Source organism: Diorhabda sublineata, chromosome 4 (genome assembly GCF_026230105.1).
Source record: "Diorhabda sublineata isolate icDioSubl1.1 chromosome 4, icDioSubl1.1, whole genome shotgun sequence".
NCBI classification, from domain to species: domain Eukaryota; kingdom Metazoa; phylum Arthropoda; class Insecta; order Coleoptera; family Chrysomelidae; genus Diorhabda; species Diorhabda sublineata.
In genome coordinates this window covers 38,479,640-38,503,802 of record NC_079477.1, presented here as the reverse complement: position 1 = coordinate 38,503,802, position 24,163 = coordinate 38,479,640, and the positions used below count along the sequence as shown (strand labels likewise).

The 24,163-nt window shown below is 33.1% G+C and overlaps 1 protein-coding gene across 1 annotated transcript in view; it reads right to left on the bottom strand.

Moving 5' to 3' along the window:
- The window catches only part of LOC130443441 (octopamine receptor beta-2R), a 158,330-nt gene that overhangs the window by 115,051 nt on the left and 19,116 nt on the right, over positions 1 to 24,163 (bottom strand). The window lies entirely within an intron of this gene.

The following is a 24,163-nucleotide window of genomic DNA, read 5'->3' as shown; positions in this document are numbered from 1 at the left end:
TATTCAGAAAATGACTATAAACGTCTGGAAACTAAGGATCTCACTCAGTAGAATCTTCTTCAATTAAAACAACCACAATTATTATAATTTTTACACTAATAGCTTTTAGCCTAGCACTTAGATAACTAACTCAAAAGGTTTTGTCCTCTTCAGTCTTCTCTCTAGGCTAGCAAATTCAGTGAATACCTGCCTTACAATATCTATCGGCAGGTACCGACGAAGATTTTCGTTTCTAATATACCAGGGAGAATCAACAATGCTCCTTAGCATTTTAATTTGAAATATCTGGAATATTTAGGTGCTGCTTTCGTTGATACCTCCCCATAATTGAATCCCGTAGGTTTCAGGATTTGTTCATGTACAAGTAGGTAGTTTATTAAAAATTGACAGACTTAATTGTCTTTTCAGCAACCAATACATTCTCTTATATCTAATACCGAGTTCCTCTCGTTTTTTTTTTTTAATGTGAGATTTCCAAAAAAACTTTACATCTAGTGTTATTCCCACATATTTGGCCACAGTACTGGCTAGTAAGTCGAATAAAAAAAAATTGTGATCAGTGACTGATTTATGTACATTTGGTAATAGTAATAGAAATGAAAAAATAAAAAAAAAAATATTGAAAAATCAGTGACGCCAAATTCAAATAATTCCAATAATTTTTTTACTCCTACGTCCATGCTACAGGAAGTTCTATAATTATAAGCACGCAGGAAAGGTCAAGTTAATTTGAATCTAAATATAAATACGTATAATCTAAGTAGCAATTTTTCTCTGTTACGAAACATATTTCTTTAATGCGTTATATTTTGCCATGTAATAAAAATAAATTTTGAAATTTTCTTTTATTTTGTAAACTTTTTTATACTATATATACCAAGCATTCGAACGACTTTCCATTCATTGTCAAGGTTATAATAAATGCCGAAAGAAAGCTTGCAGTACATTTTGGAAATTGTGAACTTCATTAAACTAAAAATCGCAGCGTTCGGGAAGTGTTTTTCCCATCATCTATGGGTGTCCCTTCTTTACATCCAAGGTGTAAGTGACAAAATTTGGTGAATGTTCAAACCTCACGGTATTCGCACAATCTTCAAACCCAATGTTTGTGTGTTGAGTGTATGAAATCTCCTGCTCAGATTGCTCCCGTTCCTATATTGGCCAAACAAATCGAGGTATCTATCTCAGAGCCAAGGAGCACTTATTGTCTGTCTCTAATTAAGATATTTCCTCCACCTTTGTCCAACATCGTGTCCATACGGACACACAATCGTTTTCAGTAGAACCAAAACTATCGCCCCACTCCGCTCCTTCAAGTCCAGGATTATTCGAGAAGCTATCAAAATAGAGAAACGTTTAAAAACTGTCTGAACACAAGGGACGATAGCCAGAGATTGCAGTCAACTTGGAAAAACCTTCTTCATCCACTTCGTTCCAATGCCACTCCAACAGGTCCTCTATAATTACAAAGTCCAGGCGACTAGCTCCTCAGTTGGGTGAAGACCAGCAGTGAGTGTGTAGCTGTCAACGTTGTTTTTGATGCTTTCCATTTCCTCGGTGAAATTCCAAGGAGTAGGCAGTTTGGGGCCTTGGAAACAACCGAAAAAAGGGATGATTCGTTGCGTGGAGTAGCCATATTAAGACCACGGAATCGGATCACTCTCTTACCAACCTAGCTTCACTCTTCTATTTATAATGGTTCCAAAGTGGGAGCCGAAACGTCGAGAATTTTCGAAATTCCAACGCGGTACAATCCCTAATATACATATCAAGAAATTATCCAAGGGAAACCGCTTGCTAATAAAAACGGATATGAAAAAAAACATCAAACGGGTTGCGCAGTTCAAAAAAGGTAAGTCAAAGGTGCCGCCTTTAATTTAATATTTAAAAATTATTGTTAGGGAATGAAAAGTGAGGAAATGAAAAATTTTTTTGTCTCCAAAATGTCTGTCTACATGTTTATAATATAAGGAGGTGAAAATTTGTATACTCTTATCATTTATATAACATTTTCTACAGTTACAATATTCGATTTTGTAATTTTTAAATATCGAGTTAATTTACAGAATTGTACGATAATTTTTTTGCTTGATGTTTATACAAATACTATATTATTCTGACGGTAGTTTTATCATCAAGGATTCGGTTCGAATGGCTTTTTCAATAGCATTAACCGTCACGATGTTGATAATAGTCCGCCTACCATTTTCACAATACTAATGTCTTTTTAATAGTGGATGAAATATTTATAAGGACCCGTACGTTCAATATTCAAAGGGATCATTAAGTTCACTGATATTTACAAATAACGAAACTTGATTTTATAGTTAAATCATACACATTTTGATGAATATTCTCGAAGCAGCTTCTTTGGATAAGAAAGATACGAATATTTATGAAAACTAATCGTATTATATTTCGATGTCAAATTTTTACTTACTTTACGACCACTCGTTTTCGAGTTATAAGCCTTTAAAATTGCGAAATCACAACTTCTATTTGAGTATAATTTCTAATTCTAATTATACATTCGAATATTATGAATTTATGAATAGTTAGATATGTCCATGTAGTGTGTTTGACGGAATCAAAAATTTTACTCTACTATTTGAGCCAGGGGCGGCTCATGCCCAATGGTTAACAATCCGTTACTGTACAATCTAAAAATAGCAAAAATGGATTTGTCAATCGATGGTTTAGGAGATAATAAAATTTCTAAATCATTGGCCATGCCAATTATCATAAATTATTTATCGAAAATACTTACAGGAGGTATTAAAACACAATCTAGTAGGCTACTGTCAAGTAAGCCACTACATGATATTCAATTGAAATATGACAATTCCCCTTAATTTGTCAATTCCAGTTTGCTATTAATCTTTTCAAAATCTGTTATCACATCTTATTTCCAATATGGTAGAATTTACCTCTAGTTAATATGCCGACATACATTTGATGTATCCTTTGGCATTTAGAAGCTCGTCAGATGCCAGAAGGTTGTGAACTGAAATGCATTAGATGCAGTTGATGCTGTGTCAACGACAACTATTCATAGGATCCTCCAGGAGCAATTTCTTCACCCCTTTCACATCCAGGAAGTGCATACAATGAAAGTAGAGGATTATCCACCAAGAGTTGATAAAACATTTATTCGGAAAAAACTGTTTATTGTTGAAACTGGTTTAACACGAGACGGATCCATTAGTTCCCTTAATTTACATTTATGGGCAGATGAAAATCGTCACGGTACAATTTAAACAAAGAATTAACATCGATTTTGTGTAAATCTGTGGGCAGGAATAATTGGTAATAATTTAGTAGCTCAATATTTTTTTGATGATAACCAGAATGGTCAGCGATTGATTTCCCTCCCATATTATGTGATATTCATCTAAACAATTACAGAGACGTGTGGTTCACGCAGGATGGAGCCCTTTCACACTTTCTAAATGATATGAAAAATTATTTTTCTTCATAGGTGGATTGGTCGGGAAGGTCCATTTGCATAGCCACTACCTACCCCTGAATTAAATACAATGGATTTATTTTTTTTTGGGATAGCTTCGTAAATGCAACACCTGTAACCATAAAGAACCAAATTATCGATATAATAAACTTCCATTTTGACGCTATAAGACAGAATCGAGGAATGCTCTTCCAAGTTCAAAGAAATATCCTTCGTACACTCCGGAAGTTCAAAGTGCCCACTTCAAACATTCATTTTTTTATTTGATAAGTTTTAGGCTAGCCCAGAGTTAAACAGAGAGTACCTTTTTGTTAAAAAGTCGATTCAAAAATAAATTTTTGTTATCATTAGATTGTACAAGTTGTTCCTGTAAAAGTTACGGATTATTAACCATTGGGCATGAGCCACCCCTGACCTTCGGAAGTGTAGAATTATCTGTACAGTCAAACACGCTACATGGACATACGTAATCATTAAAAGTTCACGGTCGAATGTATAATTTCGAAAATATATTTAAATATAAAATCTGATTTATCAAGTTTAAAATCCTATAACTCAGAAACGAGAGGTCGTATGAGAAAATTTTTTTATCTAACAGCAATATACCTCACGTCATCTACTCACTCTTTTTGCATCAAGTCCCAGAACACTTTGTATACAAGGAGAACCAATAGTTAGTTATACATATCCATCTCTAGAGGTAGCACCAAGTAAATTTTATAAGAAAAATCAAAAATTTGCTGAAAGGGTTACGTTTCTGTTAAATTTTTTGATATGTTTCGATATAACGAGAGTTCGCGTCGAAAAAAATCGATTATCGTTTAAACCATAAACGGAAAATAGAAAAAATCGCCAATGCGATTAAGGACAATAGAAAATATTTATTTAGGATCTAGATAACTTTGCAAGAGCGGATGATAAATTTGAAGGACATGTCGGGGATTTCAAATACTTAACTTGAACTTTTCTATTGTCGATCTTCAACCAATTCGTTCAAATCCGTCTCAATAAACCTTCTCATGAACGCATTGAACTTTTTATGAACAAATGAATGGAAAGCTTAACGAGTATGAAGTATTTGTCTTTGTGAAATTGGAGAGTATTTTATACAGTGTGTGGAAACCAAATTCTACATATTATCAAAAATTACCGAAATGCGTCAAAATTAAATTAAAATTCATATCCTTCGAGGATGATAGGTACCACCTTCAATTTCTCAAACTGTCAGCTTAAGTTTAAGTTTAAAGTCTCTTCATTCGCTTTTCAAAAATTGTTTTCGAATTTTTTGTCACAATCAAGATAAACAAATAAATCATACTAAGCTCACAATTAATTATTAGATGATTAATATCTCAAAAACTTGTTATTGAAAAAAATGTTGGTAACACTCACATAAAATACAGGGTGATTCATTCAATGAATATTAATATATTTTTAAAACCTACGTAAAATTTTAGTATACTTTTGTCTGTAATTTTTTTTCACAAAATGCATACTTTTCGAGTTATTAATTTTTTTGTAAAAAATTTGACCGTTGCAGACCCTCCTAAATTATTTTTTTACGAGGACACCCTCAACAATATGAAAATAGTTTCTATTCGGATACGTTTAGCAAGGTCAGAAGTATTTGAATCTATGTTGAAAAATTTTTCATTTTATACAGGGTGTGTATAAAAAGTGTTCAAAGTACAACTTCATAAATACCAAATTTCTTCATTTTTTTAAATAGAACCACCCGGTTTTTTCTATTTTAATGCTTTCGGGGGTGAAAAATAAGGCAAATTCAAATATACTTTTCTATACTTAAACCTTACAGTTGTCCAGATGTTAAATGTTTTCTGTAAATTTTTATAGATGTTGGTGTGGTCTAAATTTTCTCAGACAATGATCAGAATAAGACAAATCAAACTTTTGCCCCAAAACGTGAAAGATCTAAAGGAAAAAATTTTAATAGCTTCAACTAGGAACGTAATAAAAATAAATTGAAACGAATGAATGGAGAAAATTATACTTCAATTAAATTAAATAAGGAAACAAAAAGCTATAACAAAATTAAGAAAGAATCAAGGAAAATGGGTCCCCCTTGTGATTGCAGTATTTCCAAAAAATCCAATCCAATCCAATCGATTGTTGGATGAGGAGTAATTTAGAAGTTAGAAGAAGAAAAATCGAAATATTACACCAGTTTGTAGAGACAAAGAATTCCTGATCAGATTTTTGAATGAACTGCCCAAGATAGAAAGTCATTATTGTCGCAAAGATACAGCTAAATTATATTAAGATTCCCAGTGGCAACAAAGAAGATGAATGTCAAACGCATAGCGCAAGAAAAAAATTGGCTCGGGTTGATAAAGACCAATTCATTTACCATTGATGTACAAGATGTCTTGACGGCACCCAGATTGCGAGTTTCTGCGTTGTATTATGAAATGAAACTGACTGGTTACAATTTTACGTTTTATAGACTGTCACATCTGGCATGAAAGTGCAGGTGGAGTAACTGCCAATGAGTTTACCCCGATCATTCTGGATAATACTAATAAAAATCTGACTCAAGATTCTAAAACTAAAAATAATTTTCAGTGACGGATGTGGGTACCAAAACCGTAACGTAACTTTATCTAATGACCCAATAAACTTTGTTGAGGCTCAGAAAATTGAAATCTATCAATATTTCCCTGAAAAGGGTCACACTCAAATGGAGTTTGATTCAATTCATGCTTGTATTGAGATGAAACTGAAAAATGTATAGTTTTATGTGCCTAGTTGCTACGTTAAGATTTTCAAAACGGCAAAACTGAAAAATCCGTACAGGGTTCATTATATTTCTTATGATTTTTGTTTGTAATCTATATTCCGGGCCACTGAAAATAGAACCGGATTTCATGACATTTTATGAAAATATTTCACATGGCTAAACGTAATATTCTAGACATAATTCTGGATCGAATGAGCCTAATCGACATAATTTTAGTGATAGTAAGTCGATTAAAACTTGTAGACTAGAGTAATAATAATTATACGTAGAGAAAGGAAAGAAGTTGTAGCAGATAACATTAAATCGGACGATCGATCCTACGAACTTCCTTTATGGCTTGAAATTACATGTATGAACTCGTCAATCGTCCTATAAATTTTCGAAATTTCATCGATACACAAAATCGATATCATTTGGTTAGGTTTTTATCAGATTTTTATGACATTTCTAAAATATTTTCGAAAAAATATCCAAAATAAGTAGAGTCTGGCCGGATTTAATTAAACTGTAAACAAAGAAACGATGTTTTTCGTCTGAGCTATCAAAAGAAAGTTAATTCATATTTTAGATAAGCTTCTGAGAAATAAGGTTACTGATGTTTATATTACTAATTAATATCTACGGTGAATCTAATATTTATGTACTTTTATGCGAAAAATTAGCGTATAACATGCTCTCAAACTTTGCATAAAATATAATGAAGGTTGATTCATAATTTTTAACGAAATTGCCATTTAAATAAATTAAAACAAACACGATTAATTTTTGAACGTAAAAAACCTCATGAAAGTTATCAAATCCCGAATTTCAGAGCAGATTTCCAAATATAAAAAGTTGAAAGAATTTTCACGAGAATGCTGAATGATATGAGTAATGTTATTAAATATTCCGGAACGACATTGATGTGCTGAAAACTCTTGACAAGTTGAATGATCCAGTGGAATACCGACGATTCAATTTCTCACAATTTGATTCGTTTTCTTTCAATAAATTAAGTAAAAACTTGACAACATCCAATCCTATAGACACACTACCATCATTACTGAATTTGAAAACTTTCTGGAATGGACTACAATCGATCCGATTGAGTTCAAAGTAGCGAAGATACTTAAAAGATAGAGCGAAAGTTTTGGGCGAAGCGAAGGCAACTTGATTAGAGCTCGGAGCCCTATTTAAGGCCAAAAAGCTGTATTCAAAATTGACCAGAAATAGCTTATATCATAGATGAGAGGTCACTGATCTAATTCTATGCTACCTAAATCGACAAATTCCTATCGGAGCTGTCTTATATAATCTCAACTGGAGCAGTATTTGCAAGATCTACTCGACAGACAGACAAACATGACTTGAAGATACTCGAATTAGGAATCCCTTTTTTGCAAAAGAAATACAAGCTTGTAGAATCAACTATAAATGCAGATTTTTCCAAACACCAGGATCTATATAAGGCAATATCCACAGGCATCTCTTCACTACAGATATGACTGGAGCTTTTCCAGTTTAATAGGGCTCATCCTCTCTGCCGAAGCCACAGTTTAAGTCCACTTTCTCGAACATCCTTGTTTGTATGTAACGAATAACTCAAACCATGTTGGCCTATGATAATTTCGTTTGTTTTTTAGCGTGAACCAGTGTCTGCGCAGTACCTGACAGGAGGTGTTGAACCACAAGACTTTGTAGACCAAATAACAGGCCGAAATCAACTTATCGTCAAATTTGGACTCCAATAATTTTGATTTTTAATAGCTCAAAACAATCTTATGCAATTCATTTAAGGAATGAGCTTGAAATTTCTGTATTCTATTTAGAATTGAAGCTGCTTCAATTGAGTTAATCAATGCAGATCTTTTCCAAACTCTAGGATCTATAGAAGTATTAAATTGTGAAATATGGAAAATATTGATTATTTAATTCTCAAAATTTGTCTCTATTTCGGTTACTCTCCTGGAAACATAGAAGAAGTACTTGAACCAAACAGATCTCGTGAGGAAAAATTGATCTTAATGAACTTTAAAGACAGAAACTCCAGTACTTATAAATTACTTTGATTCTGTAGATATTCTGGGAAGTTTATAAAGAAAAACAAAAAGCTGCACTACATAATTTGTGATAACTAGAAGACTAGCTCTTCAATTGTATCAACAACAACATACAGATATTTATTGAATTCAGATTCTGATTGAGCAGGGCAATTCAGTTTGGATCTTATTGAGTACAATTCATGAGCTGGAGTTTATATAATGGTGATGTTCTTTCCAGCACTCCAGAAGTAAGTAGATCAATATGTGGAGCAGAGTTTATTCTTCAAATAATCCGTTTTGGCCATCAAGTATCGTACAAAGACTGCAGACTACGAGGTTTAAGTTATCTGAGGACTGGTGTTAACACCTTAAAAAGTAGACTTTATATTAGAAGAAAAATAGCCTTATTTGGGAGGAGACTGTGTATTTTGTAAGCAGATCAATTACATGCGTCGCGCAACAAATATATTTGAAGATATATGTGCAAAATGGCTGGAATTTACCAATGTTTTGGTGACAGATTTCACATTATCCATTGAAAAAATGCTAATGATATATTCTAGATTCGGATATATTCCCTTGGTATACAACATCAAACTAAAATAAATGAATAATTAATCCAGGTCTTACTTTTGAAACTAATTTGATTACAAAGAGATTTTGAATTGAATCAACTTATCATCTTATTCCATTAACGAAAAGTACCAAGCAATGTGGAATAACGTTAAATGAGAAACGTAAATCATAGCAATAAATTGAGGTAAATAGCTTTATTCAGTTTGAATACAAAATTGTGTGTAACTCTGTAACGACAAACCAGTTGAAATAAGTGATTAGGGTGAGTAAGAAAAAATGCCGTTTGTGGTGAAAGGAATACAAACTGAAAACATTGAAATAGCTCCATATGTATCGGTTTAACGAAATTGGGGGGAATGTAACAAAATTTCATGTGTGGATCTTAAAATGATGAAAGAAAACTGTATTTCCAGCATCTCGAATCTTTGAAATTATATGGATTGAATAGATTATGAAGCTAGTTTATCAATTGAGAGTATTTAAAGAGAAAACGAAAATAATAGGATACAAATTCAAAGTTATAGTGAAGATTGCTAGACATATTTCGGAACGGGGAGCTCCATCATGTAAAAAAAATGGATATTCGCTTGTTAGAAGAATATTCCATTAATCATGCGTTGCGTTTTGGTTTCGAACTTTAGCGCGACATAGAAAATAACGCACTTAAAGTCGCTTAATACGATGCAACACAATATACAAGAAATTGCAAGATCAAAATATTACATAGACGATTATTGCATTATGGTTAGGTTAGTATTTAGCCTCAAACTTTGTTTAATATTTTGTAGGCAATTTGAAATTGAATATAACAAAGGTAATTATAGTAAACAAGAAAAAAGTTGTCAGTACATCACCGGCAATAATTATATTTGCTGCTACCTTACTTCTGAAGTCTCATAGACAGTTTAACTTGAGAACTCGATACAAAAACATAGAAAAATTAGTTGAGAATTGATTAAGAAACATATGAAAAATTGCCAAGGAACAAAAAACGTAATATCAGCTTCATCTGCGCATGATTTGATTAAGAAATATTGCATTGCATTGCACGTTGCCTTGTATTATGTCAAGCAACGTTAGGAAAAAGTCCAGTAACAACCAACATGTCCATCAGGATCCGAAAGCGAAGCAGCATCAGTTCATTTCACTTCTCACTTCCATTTTACTCTATAAAATATTTTGTCTTGTCATGTAATTTCTTGCACCATGTCAAGATACATAAAATTCGTAAATATCTTGAATTTTACATATTACCATTTAAATTTCCAGTTAGAATGTAATAACTTGATGATTTGATCCCCTAATTAAAGTGATACCTCTTCTGGTATAGTTTTAGAGTAAACAATATAGTCAAGAAATGAGGAACAAAATATGAAAAGATGGTTGTTTTCAAATATCTTGTATATCACTGTTAGTTATTCATTACAATCATCATATATGAATTGATGGTTTTCGTAGGTTATCAATTTTGAAAACAATAAGTTATTATACTACGAATTGACATAGAATTCGTTTCAAATGCAGCTTGACATGGTGCAAGACAACGTGCAAGAAATTACATGACATTTTTTCCAAAGTCAAAATATTTCAGAGAGTAAAATGAAAGTGAAAAGTGAAGTGAACTAGAAAAAAGGGTTCGGTGAATTACTAGCAATAATGATATCTGATGCTGCTTCGATTTTGGAGCCTGATGGACATGTTGGTTGTTACGCGAAAAGTTACTGGACTTTTTCCTAACGTTGCTTGACATAATCAAGACAACGTTCAATACAATGCAAGACGTAATACTTCTTAATCAAATCATGCGCAGATGATTATTGTTTCATGCGAGATCTCGCACTTTATCGGTTTGGTGCCTTTTTTAGTACGTACGAGTACAAGCTGCAATTTTAGAGAGAAATAAGTTTGTAATCTGCTGATATTACGTTTTATGTTACTTGGGAATTTTTGATACGTTTCTTCATCAATTGTCAACTAATTTTTTTATCTAGTTCTCCAGTTAAACTGTCCAATTGACTTCAGAAGTAAGGTAACAGCAAATATAATAATATAAATAACTTTTTTTTGTTTACTGTAATTAACTTCGTTATTTTTATTTTCAAATTGCCTACAAAATATTAAATGAAGTTTGAGGTTAGATACTAACCTAACCATAATCTAATGGCAATGCAGTATTCGTCTATGTAATATTTTGATTGTGCAATTTGTGTTGCATCAAGTGCATGTTTATCTGGGTCGACGTTATACTCTGAGGAATTAACAGAATGATAAATGAAATGTACCAAATATTTATGAAACCAAATTTTTATTGGGATCAGTTAATTCAGTAATAGAATAATGTATAAACGTATATAAATAAAAATTCATATTTTTAGGATTGTGTAGTTATTTTAGTGTGATGGGCCATATTATTCTGAAACATTATATCGCGACAATCTAATTTTAAGAGAACATTTATTTTTAACGAATGAATATTTATGTATACTAATAGTTAAATTTTTTATATTTGATTATTTATAACGTAAGTTCTCGCAACGCCCACAAATACGGGGTTTGTCGCTAAAGTTTAAAACATTGTACATGCGTAAGCTATCCGTGACTTGGGAGTCGCGCAATCGATTGAACATTTTCCACGACTTATTGATTTATGTGTCGACCTATAACTGAACTAATATGGAGTCTATTACAGTCATAAAACATAGTCATAATAATCAAGGGAGAAGCTACTCCAAACGTGCTTTCAATAACAACAACGCGTCTTCTCAAAATTCGGTTAATTCCGAATTGCCAGATCTGACCCCTAGCGATTTTTTCCAGTTTCTCAACCTGGAATTTCCACTTGTAGGAGAGATATTTTTATCAGACGAAGACGCTTACGTAAACGCCTAATTCGAATAGAAAGGCGGCAGGCGGTGTTAATAATAACCCCTCATAAATAATTCAAGTGGATGACTAAAAAACAAAAATACTGTTGATGTAAACTGATTGGTATAGTAAAAATTCACGATTTTTGAACTTTTTACACTCAAAGTGCACCACGAGAAGGTTAGGTTAGGTTTAGGTTAGGTTAGGTTCCACTCCTGGGAGCTGTAAGACCTTGAAGGTGGTGGAGTGGCTCAGTAACTTTCTCTCTTCTTTTTCCGTCTTGACGGACTGGCGTAGAGGAGTGAAGCTAAGAAACAGCTCAAAAATCCAAAGGATTAAGTGTTGTACGCTGATGCAATGACAATTTGTTGTCCTCCCGGCGTACGACACTCCCGAAGATTGAGGAGGGTGGTTTAGTGGGTGAGAGTCCCACACAAACTCACAGCTTTTGCATTCGCCCGTTGTGAGGAAGGCATTAGCTTCCACCCCACCTCTGGGCAAAAAAAAAGGTTAGGTTAGTTTGATATATACAAATATTGAATAAAAATATATATTTCCAACTTCAAGTATCAATATCTCGAAAACGAAGTGAGATATCGAAAAATTTTATTCTTCATTTTCGACTTATTGTGGATCGATTTACATTATGGCGACACGTAAATCGTATTTGTGCCACTGCATGCCATAAAAAAATAATTAATTATATTTAAAAAAATGACACAACATCACAAAACACGTTTTTCATGCTAATTACCAAAGAAAAGAGCCCAGATGCAAAATGGTGGCATAATCGTAATTAGCTGTTCGTATGACATTAAATTTTAATACAATTTTGAAAATGGTTCAACTCTCCCATCTGATCAAGCCTATCGGTTTACTTTACCTCATAAAATCGTCAAACTAATGAAAAAATCATTTCCGGGAGGTGTTACCATCCATGCCACGGGGCGGGTACAAATAAATAATCAGAAAGCAATTTTTAATTCGCTTATTTCTGATAAATTTTCCCGTAGAATTCTTTTCGCTTATTAGATGCTCTGATTTCTATATTTCCAACGTCACTTAAAAAGTTAGTTGTACCAATTTTAGAGCAGTAGTTTAAGGAAATAACAGAACGAAAAACTGCGCAAAGACCACTGAGGAACACGGAACACGACCTTCAACTACCTACTCCACATTCAGAATTAGTTAAGGGCTCAATATTTTACGATGCAGAAAAAATGCACAATCATTTGCCAATTGAAATCAAATCGATATAATCCTTTCCCGTTTTTCGCAATGATTTGAAGATATATTTACTGGAAAGTGCCTGTGTGAACGACTTCTATTCAAATAATAATATTTAATTGTGGTCGTGCTACATACTGCATTACTTTTACCTATAATTTTGTTCCTCATAGTGGTTTTCTTCTGAATATTGAAACTTTGTTGTATTTGTATCTTTATTTTAGTTATTTTTATGTTTGTTTTATAGTTTTTACAAGCTTTTGTCCACAAGTTGTAACAATTTTTGAACTGAACTATTATTTGACGAATTTAATATTATGGATTCTAGAAAATGATACTTTTAAAAAGAATCCTCATAAGATTTTCAATCTGATAAACGTCAACTAAAATTTAATTCTGTACAAAAATCCAGTGTATTCATTCACTAGGACACTATTTTTATATTACTTGTATATTTTCAACGAATAAAATTTATTGTAATAGGAACAACAATGAAAATCACTTCAATAAGTAGATTATTTTGCCAGATTGCTATTTTATGGTAGTTACATGGTTACACAATACATCGTAAATGAATTATGATGTTCAATCGTAATAAAATACTTGTTAATATTCTAAACACAAACATAATAGCAATGACACGCGATCTAATTAGTACCAAATACAAAAGTTGGGAATGCAAGGCAGTGCATGGCTTGCACTTCATACCGAGCAAGTTGTAACGAGACTTTCAAGCTTCAATTTTGCTGGTTATACCATCAATTGTCAATAAATATTATAGTTTTCAACATAAGATAATATTTATTACATAAAAACTTGCAATTTGGCACCGCAACCATCCCTTGAAAAAACCTAGAAGGAGGGACAATAGATGTAAAAAGTATGAGGGAAAGTAGGGAGGGGGGTCAGACGGCGATGGGAGAGTACAGGGCGGCCGTTATGAGGGCTACAAACAGGTGCTTCAGGTGTCTTGAATACGGGCTTAGCACCTAGTCCTGTAAAGGCAAAGACACGAGTAGGTGCTGCCTTAATTGCGCATAGGGCACAAGAGTGTCCATATTGCTTCTCCTGTAAGGAGCGAGGACACCGGACGGACACGATGAGTTGTCCGAAGTACAGGGAGGCGGTCTGTGGGTAACAATCGGACCGGCATCAGTGTTTCGCAGATTAAATTGGGATCTAACTTACTTTAAAGCTGCACAACTCGAAGCAGATCTTCTTATCGTTTCGGAACCAAATAAAAAACTGACAGAGGGAGAGGGATGGGTGCAGGATAAAATAAAAGACGTGGCGGTATTCTTCAGGAATAGTGATCGAGCTTAGCAGCTAGATCACGCTGCTAAAGCTCAGTTGAGTATGTCATGAGGAGATTTTTTTGTCAACAATATGGTTACCACCAAGGATTCTTATAAATCTCTTACTATTTTATCTTCCCATTTATCGATTTTTCCTGAAAATTTTGGAGCTGTCTGCTCCGAGCTACATAATGATGGTAATTTATCAAGATTGATAGGATGCAGCCGTGATTGGTGAATACTGCTGGTTTTTGACGAGAGAAGACATGATTTCCCATAGAAAAAAATATGTTGAAAGTATTTGTTATACGTTACTAAGCTGCAATTTTTGAAACCGTTGGTGATATTCATACTGAACACACTGTTAACACTACACCAACACACACAATTCCCTTTCTGACGCGCGTTTACCTTCACTCTCTGAAGACGATAATTTGGTTATCGAAACGCGCTTCAGACAGTGTAATCGTGAGTGTTGGTGTAGATAGTGTTCAGTCTCGTCGAAACGCGCGCCAGACAGTATAATCGTGAGTGTTGGTGTAGTGGTAGTGTGAACATTGTGTTCAGTATTTTGTTATACGTTAGTTTAATATAAACTTATACAATTGAAAAATGGGGATAAAAAACTTGTAAGTGAAGTCAATTTCTAAATAAATATCAAAAGTAACTGTTCTGTCTGCGGTTTTTTGGGCGCGTTACAGCTTCTTCCAGACCAATTTTTATTCAAATGAGATAAACAAAATTTTTACCAGTGTAAGCACATCATTTCGCGAATTAAGTTGGTTTTATACACATATGGACTTATCGAGAAAAATAATTTTACTTTCTGTTTATTCTTTTAGATAACTTAAAACTGGTTACTAGAAAGTTATTGTTTACACTCATGAATCTGGTTAGGTTATTGGTTAATGCAGAGCATTAACGTCATAAGCTTTAGGGATTTTCTTTTTAAAAAAATTAACATCAAAAGAATTGACCTGTTTCTTGACCGACACTTTGTAGAAAAACATGTTAGTTCTATTTTAACGTATGGAAATTCGTTAAAATGTTTCAATTACATCTACTTGAGGAGTGAATCACTTATCGATGAATCTCATTCAAAATAACCATACGGTTTTGTTCAAATAGAACATGCAGCGTAATGTTTTATTTACAGTTTTCTTTCTGCCAAAAATACTAGTGCATTTTTCTGTACTTAAAATAGACGAACTTGACTGAGATGCACCAGCCAAAATATTATATAATTCAACTGTCGTCGCATTTGTTGTTTATTTGAAACCTTCGAAATGCAATTTGCGTGTTTTCAAATTAACAACATATAATTACGAATAAATTAACATGAGTGCTAACTATAGTGTTGAGTTTTTTGTTGTAAATTTTCATACAAATTGTTATTACGAATACTCAACTTCGAAATTAAATAGACCGCGAGCCACAATACAAATAATAATCAATCATTGTTCTTTAAGTCCAACAAAATTCCACTTTTTCCACTTTTTCTCTACAAAACAGGTAAATATGTATATTATCCATTTCGCTAAATGACCTTTTGACATCTTGCTTTCAGCTTCTGGTTCTGGTTCTTAACAACAAAAAACTGAATCAGCTGTTAACGTTTGACAATTCAAAGAATTCCGCAAACTGTGTAATAAACGGTAATCAGATAGTGTCAGATCAGGATTATATGGGGAATGTGGCATTACTTCCCAACCAAGCTTCAACAGTTTCCTACGTGTTGCCAAAGATGTGTGAGGTCTTGCATTATCATGGTGGAACACTTAACCTTTTTGATTCGACAATTCTGGCCTTTTTTCTTTCATTGTTTCATCCAGTTTCATTAATTATTGACAATAAACGTCAGAATTAATCTTTTGGTTCATTGGGAGCAGTTTAAAACACAGTAATCTCACCAAACTGACAGCATGGGCTCCTTTTATTGTTTTTCAGCTTTCATTTGGAACGAAATAGACTTCGAGGTTCGTTACACACATAACACATAAAAAAGTCTTCTTTATTGAAATTAGACTGGTCAAATGGCACAATACCGATGTACCTAAACCCTACATTAATTTTTGTAGATGCTGCAACTCTATCTTAAGCCTGTAACAGATTTTGATTGAAGTATTGAAGGGACCAAACTCTGTTCTGTCAAGGGACTACAGTTTTTTTATGTATGAGGAGTTTTTTGAGGTCATTTAACCACTTGGATGTGCAACAGCCCCACAATCTAAGATACCGTTAATCATTCTATTTACATCAATGACTCGGATTGATCCATAGACGAAATCTGCAGCACAAATTATGCCTACTCTTTCACGGGAAGTTGCTTGACAAACTCCTTTTTTTCTTCTTACTATTTCAGAGACTTTTTGTATGGTTGTGTTGTCCGTCTGAGGATAATTCAAATGTGAGTTCGTTATAACGATAATTTGAGACACGATCTTGTCCAAGCTAAAAATTTTTCAGGGTTTCAGATGACCTAGTTCTTTCTGAAATATACCTCCGATGGTGAGACTGAAGCTAGTCATTTTCATCAATATGGTGGCATTGGGTTTTCTTATCGACAGTTTAGGGTGCCGTTCAAACTACCAAAACTAATATTTGCCAGATAACTTGCTTTTCCTACTGCTATTTTTTGCTAAAACCTAACTTTTATGGAACAAAGGAAAGAACCTTATTATAAAGCCAGAACTATAGTTTTATTATTATGAATAACAATCCCGAAGTAACGGTGAAAATTTGTAAATTGGGTGGATTTTATGTTCCACTTCACTAAACAGCTGTACTTTGTATTTAATGTCTCAGTGGATCTTATCGTGCGGAATGCTATTAGTGGAATTTCCCTGAAATTGTTTTCGGGAAACTTCGGTGAATTATAGTACGACCCTAACAAAGGTTACTGATTTATTTGGATACGAAATCTCGAAATATACTGAGTGAACCACCGCAAATACTCCACCCTCATATTGATTCCGAATATACCTTTTCGAAAATATCTCAACTGATTTAAAACGCAGCATGAAACAAAACGCGTTTGAATTTTTAATGTATTAGAAGTGAAACATATTTCTGAAAATTCTGAAAAAACTTGCAGGTAAATCGTTCATTATAGTACTTATAGTATTTATTTCGAGTAATAATCTAGAATTTTTGTCCGCTTACTAACAACAATTGTATCGGTTATTGGTATTATTAACAAAAAATTAGCATTTCGTGAAAAATCCGCTAGTCGTCACTTTCTTGTACAACTGGAAAATGTTCCAGAAAATGGAATACCAAGTTTTGTATCAAGGTAACAACGTTGTAAATGTTTTTTATATTTTTTCATTGTATTGAATCCAAAAGAATTCCAATGAACACATATACGTAGTTCTTCCATTATCAATTGCTGATTAAAAAAGCCTTTGGCGACAATTTTCTTTGATCTACCATAGGAGTAGATACCTCATTTTATAAATTTATCATTCTCATAAATACTTTTAAAAATATGTATATTTTATTCGAGAAAATATTCGTTAAAAGTCAATCGAATAATTTGGACGGCATTGTACGTCAATTTTATTCCTACTTGGAACTTAAGAAAAAATCATTATTATACTTAAAACGTAAATGAACGAGTAAAATGTACCTACCTGTAATGGCGTTTGGTTTAAACAGGGAACTAGACTTGAACTTAGCCTTTTCTGTACCCCAATCGTTTTTTCTTTCAAGAAAACAAAATTTCAAAACATAGAATATTTTTTGAGTTTTGTAACGTTAGAGAATATTTAATAAGGTCCTCGATAAGCGACTGGCTCATAAACAGCTCAAAAAGTTCAATAGGATGACTATCTTTGCACAATATTAAAGATGGTACCACGATACTACTCCAAGAGGTTTTTGGAATCGACGTATTCATGTCACCATTTGCCAATTCGAACTTAATCTCTATTGAAAAAGAAAGAGTTGGGGAAGTATGAGTAGGGTCTGGCAAATAACAGATTTCTGTATCGTAAAAATGATTTCTTAGACTAAAAATCGCAGCGTTTCAGCGTTGTTGTCAAATCTAATGGGTTAATTTCTTTCAGTCTCTAATTCTGTATTTTCATAGTAAATCGTGGAAAAATACCATCTTAAGCAGCATTTCTATTCCCAATTTTTGAATCATGATCCAATATAGATTTAAATAACTGAAAAATGAGATTTCTGTAAGATCGTAACTGCAAATTCCCAACACAACTTGAAAATTATCCAAATTTTTCAACGTCTCATGGCTAATTAATATTTTATGGGTCTTTCCAATTTATTATTGATTTGAAGCAATCATTTCTCTTACTGGAGGTTATTATTTCAACTAAGGCGTAACCACTAAACCACATTCATCGTTTTCAATCCGTGTTATATAAATTTTATCTCCTAGTTACCATGGCAATTTTCTACTTCGACTGTCCGCTTCTCGTCCCTTGCCGTGACGAACCCTTTTAACACAAAATATACCCCTCTTCCAAATTAGCAAATTCCAAACAAGTTTTTCCTTTCATTCAAATTTCATCACAAAGTTGGTGATTAAAGAACTGTTTCCAAATATATTTATCTATATTTCCAAATTTTCTTCTACCTTTGCGAAGTTTGAATAAAATATACATTTCGAAAGGAAACACCAAAACAATTATGTTTTGATCACAATCCTAGCTGGAAACCTATGGACAATATATGCCCGTTCCTCACATCCTGTTAGTCACGTCATTTTATTTAAATTTGATCTACAATGGAATTCCAAAATTCGTCGAATTCACGCAGCGCCTCTCATCTACTCATTATAAATAGCAGATTCGCTTTTGATGTTTCCTTTTAGAATTTTTTATTATAGCAGGCGGTTTTTTGACAGTATTTCTTTTGAATAATTTCAAGGAAAGTCCGTTTATTCATTTGTTTTGTTTCTTTTCGTTTTAGAACTTTGTATATAATATATAAAGTATATAAGGAGTTGTATTATTATATATAGTGTGTGAATAAATTAAGAACGTCAGAGACTGTCTTTATTCATTCATCCCACGAATAGAAAGAGTGTAAATAAAAACGAAAAACGTTACAATATTAAATAATAATCACTGAATAATATTTGAATCCTTGCCTATGATATTTTAAGAATACAATTGCCGTTTCGTACGATTATAAAAATAGTGAACGTTCTATAAATAGAAGACATTTAAAAGATACATTAGACAATAGTTGTCATCATATTTATAAATTGTCACCGGTTAAAATAAACTTTGACGCGATTCGAATAGCATACATAGATAAGCTGAATTCGGAATTATTAGTGTCCAACCAATATTTCTATCACACATCATTTTGTATATTGAATACCATGAATTTCACAAGTTTTCACAAGAATTAATACGATATTAAGCCACCGCAAATCTTTATTAATTGTAAGCTCGAATAATATATTAAAGTTAGTCTACTTTGTTGTTTGATTGTCACCGATTAGGTCTTCAGTTCGAAGTCTACTTCGATCGATAGTTTGTTATACCACTCTGATGAGACGTAATACCGTCGAAACTAGTCAGTGGTTACAACCCTATCCTTGCCGCTGCGAATCATTAGAGATGTTGATCTCGACAAAAAGGCCGGGGGATATCACGATGGATATCAAGTTCTTAATAGAGGAGTATTGAGAAAAAATATTCTAATGAAACGGACTTGAACAACTTACAATGAAGATCAGTATGTTAAACAATATTGAAGCACAATTTGAGGATATATCTGTTCACTAAGTAACTATTATCATTTTAATTGGTATATTGAAATGTTTTTCTAATTTATTTATACCATTTCTACCCGTGGGGTTAATTAATAAACACTGTCTCTTCTGTTGTTAATATATTTAAACACTATACAAAACACTTCACTAACTTACAATAATACGCTTATCACTATCACTTAACTAACTTAAATGATTCATTTAAATTCTTCGATTACTTCGTTCTGTCCACTACGACTATTTATTTTAAGCAGAACTGAACTTCGCTACACAAACTCCTTCTAGGAAAATAAATGAACAGAACGTTATTAAAAGGAAACAATGTGTAAATAAACCGCTTGCTATAAAAACAAAGTTCAAACTAATTCATTATTCCATCAAAAGCGGCACCTTCGCCGAATTTTATAATTCTACTTTATATAAACAGGACCGGCTCCAGCGCGGAGATAAGTTCGTAAATATATAATTGACTAATCTCGTGGGAAGTGACAAAGATGTCAAATAAACTTCAATATACAATCGAGTTATGGTGGACTGTCATCCAGGGATGTATGTGAAGTAGATGGGATGAAAAAAGAGAAAATGGAAAAAATGTTAAAAAAGTGTAGCGAGTTTACTAACCTCAAATAATAGAAGATAAACAATAAGTGACATTTTGATAATAAATTCATTGGGGCTCAAGGAAAACTGCAATTAACCTTCCAAATGCCGTATTATTCAATAAAATAGCCTTCTAGCTGCAACAAATGGTTCGCAACTGCAAGGAGAGGGTTATAACGACTGACTAGTTTCGACGTTATCGTGTCTTATCAGAGTGATATAACAAACATTCGTTTGAAGTAGATTTCGAACTGAAGACCGAATCGGAAAGCGCTGACATTTGGTACCTGTTGTTAAAAATTCTCCGGCAACGTTATGCAAGAGGTGCAAAATAAATATATAAAATCTTATTGCCACCTCTTATATCATTTCGAATTTTAATAATTCATCACGTTATAAATATAAATGAAGATTAATGTTTATTTTTTTTTTATAAAATACATAATCAGTTGAAACATGGATTATAGTAGAAGTTTGATGTTATTTCACAGTGAGTTTTATGTCTATTGTAAAAATTACATTTTAATGTGTATCTAATCAAATTAATTGTCAACATTCAGTTACAAACACGAAAACAATAAAGATTTATCAACTTTTTTTATTATACAAGGTGTCAATTTGAGACTGTACCACCTTCTATATAACGACGACTATGGAAAATTTGAAAATATAGGAGGCCACGTCATATTTATTTTTAAGGACAACACAATAACCACTGCTTTATGAAATTGAATTGATGACTTATTCAATATTCATAGAATATAATTTGTTTATAGCAAGGTAGGAATTTATTGTATTAATTTTTCTCAGTTGGACAGTGGCTTAATGCTAGATTTCTTGACAGATGAATTAGTTGGAAAGGGTGCAATGGAATGCATCAAACCACTTTCTTTCAATAGCTGAACTGCTACAGGAAGCCAAAATCCAAATAATAACCAAACAACCCATTAAACCTAGCAGCTACCTGCAAAATAAGCTAGCGCCGGTGAGGGTGATCTAAACAGGTCAATATTTCTTCTTAGAATTAGTCATAATCTTGAGGTTTGTGACATGCATCCATCACTTATTGAAGACCTCGTCAAATATACAGTTGAAGAATAATTTGAAAAGAACTTGAAGATGTGCGAAATTCCCAGGTATCGCAGCGGAACAGTCGAAAAGGCGTCAGAGGACAAAATGTCTGAGCTACGACCAATAATTAATGAATTGAATAAAACTTCTTCGCAATACGTATTCGTACAGCAAAATGTCGACGGACGAATCAATGATTATTAACATGTCTGTAAGCTATTTATCTTTTTCGTTTTCTTCAGACCAATGGTCATTTCTTTTTCCTCGGACTGGACTGGACTGTCCAATCATTCAAAAATTTAAGCTCGACATCGTATTCTGACCGATATGATTAAATTTAATTGTTGTTGATGGACCTCTGAAATAAATTGTCGCTCAACACAACGTTTGATGGAGATTTGTTATATACCAATTGTCCAAATGTTTTCTGGCTCAACTCTAACATTTATAGAAATATTTATACTCAAAAAAGTGGGAAAGAATTTCTAATACTCTATTATTATACGTATATCAGTTAATTGGAATCAGTAAACATTTTACTAGATTTATAAGCGAATAGACAGGTATTATTAAAAGTAATCGATCTCAAGGTGTTTTTTTTTTATTCTTAGTTATGTTATGAAACTTAGTAGTTATGTATGAAGGTTATTATTTATTTCGGGAATTTTGTAATAATAGTGCTTAATTGGCGGTTACGAATATACCATAAATTTCAGTCTTTCCATAATACTGTAATAACATTAAGCTCGGAATATTTTTGAATCAAATAATTGTTAGAATTCACGTTAATTTCGAAATCCAAACTTACTTAATAATTTATTTATTCGGAAAAATATGACTCATCCTGATTTGCTATTCATGAGTAGATAAGGTAATGAAATTGTATAAAAACAATTTGTTATTGTTCACTTTTCCATTGACATACACTTTTCGCAGCTATGACATATTTAATTTTTGAAAATTGTTTATATTACAAGGACACTGTTTATAACGTTATGTAAGTATACGCTGTGGATGTATATCAAATTTTTTTGCCCGAGTAATGTGTCTTTTTTTCTTCCTAATATTTTCTAATCTTCTGGTCTTTTTTCTAATTTCTTTATTCTTTTGATTCTTATCATGAATTTCCCTACATTCTGGATTAATATCTGACCCCACATCTTCACCCGGGTAGGTTTGGACTGAGATATATTTCAAACCAATATGATATAATTCAAAGCTAGACAAGGAGAATGAATCAGTCGGGGCTTGTAAACACTGAGCAAAATGATACAGAAACTCGAAGCGTTTCTGTGCTGTCTGTACAGTCTAAGATGTTTTCTAAGAAGGTCTTTCTATAGATTATGAATCAGTCAATAGTAGTAATTGATTCAAACTTTTTCTTTTCAAGAGATACTGCACCAGGATCACTCAAGAGTTCCTACATAGTTGTGGCTTTATTAACACAAATTTACCTTCTCTCTCATGTTTGGAAAATGTGAATGTAGGCTCAGGATTATCCCTGTAGAATCATCGTTACACTTCTTGATAGATCACAAGTATACCAGTACATGTATTTGCACGATTTTTGTTTTTTTCTTGAAACGAACCGTTTCATCAGTAAAAAAAACTTTTTTGTTTGGTTTACTGAATCCAAATTGATTATCAAGGCGATCTATAACATCTTAATGAGTCGACGGCGTACAGTTGAAAAGAACAGAAAACTTTTAGCACTTTCATTTTCTTCTAACCATTTTTCTATTTAAGTTAGTCGGGGGAAGGTCTGAGTGACCGAGAGGTTTCTAATGACTAGAAATGAAACTTTCGTTTTCCTTTCAAATTAATTAGTGAATGTAGACTATATACGAGGTCTGGCTATTAAATAACTAAACTCGATACGAAAAAGGGTTTTATTATAAAAAAATTATTCTACATTATAATGCTCCCCTTCTATATACTGCCCTACACTCGCCACACACTTTTCCATACGTTTTTTCCATTGATCGAAGCAGTGCTGGAAGTCTTCTTTGGTGATGTCCTCAGCCGCGCTTCCATCGACTCGAATCGTGTGCCTTTCAAAGCAGATCTTTTTCTAGCCTCTCAAGGAAGTCTGAACAAATCCGTTGACGCAAGAGTTTTTGGTCAGGAGTCAGATTTTTTGGCACCAACTTCGCACAGACTTTTGTCATGTGTAATTCCTCGTCTAAATTTTTTGTAACCGTTTCTTTATCAGCGTTTACAGCTTCGGCAATCATCCGGAGGTTCATTAGACTATTTGCATGCACAATTTGGTTGATTTTGGTCACTGTTTTCGAAGTTGAAACAGTCACTGGGCGACCTGGGCTCTGGTCATATTCAGTGCTATCTCGGACCTCACTAAAGCGCTTACACCACTCAAAAATACGCGCACGATATAGAGAATTGTCCACATAGGCTTCTTGCAACAATTTATAGCACTCAGTTGCAGTTATTTTCAATTTAACAAGAAATTTGAGATTGGGACGTGCATAGACAAGATATTTAGATACCCCACTCGTCTAGGGCGCCCTCTAGGCACGC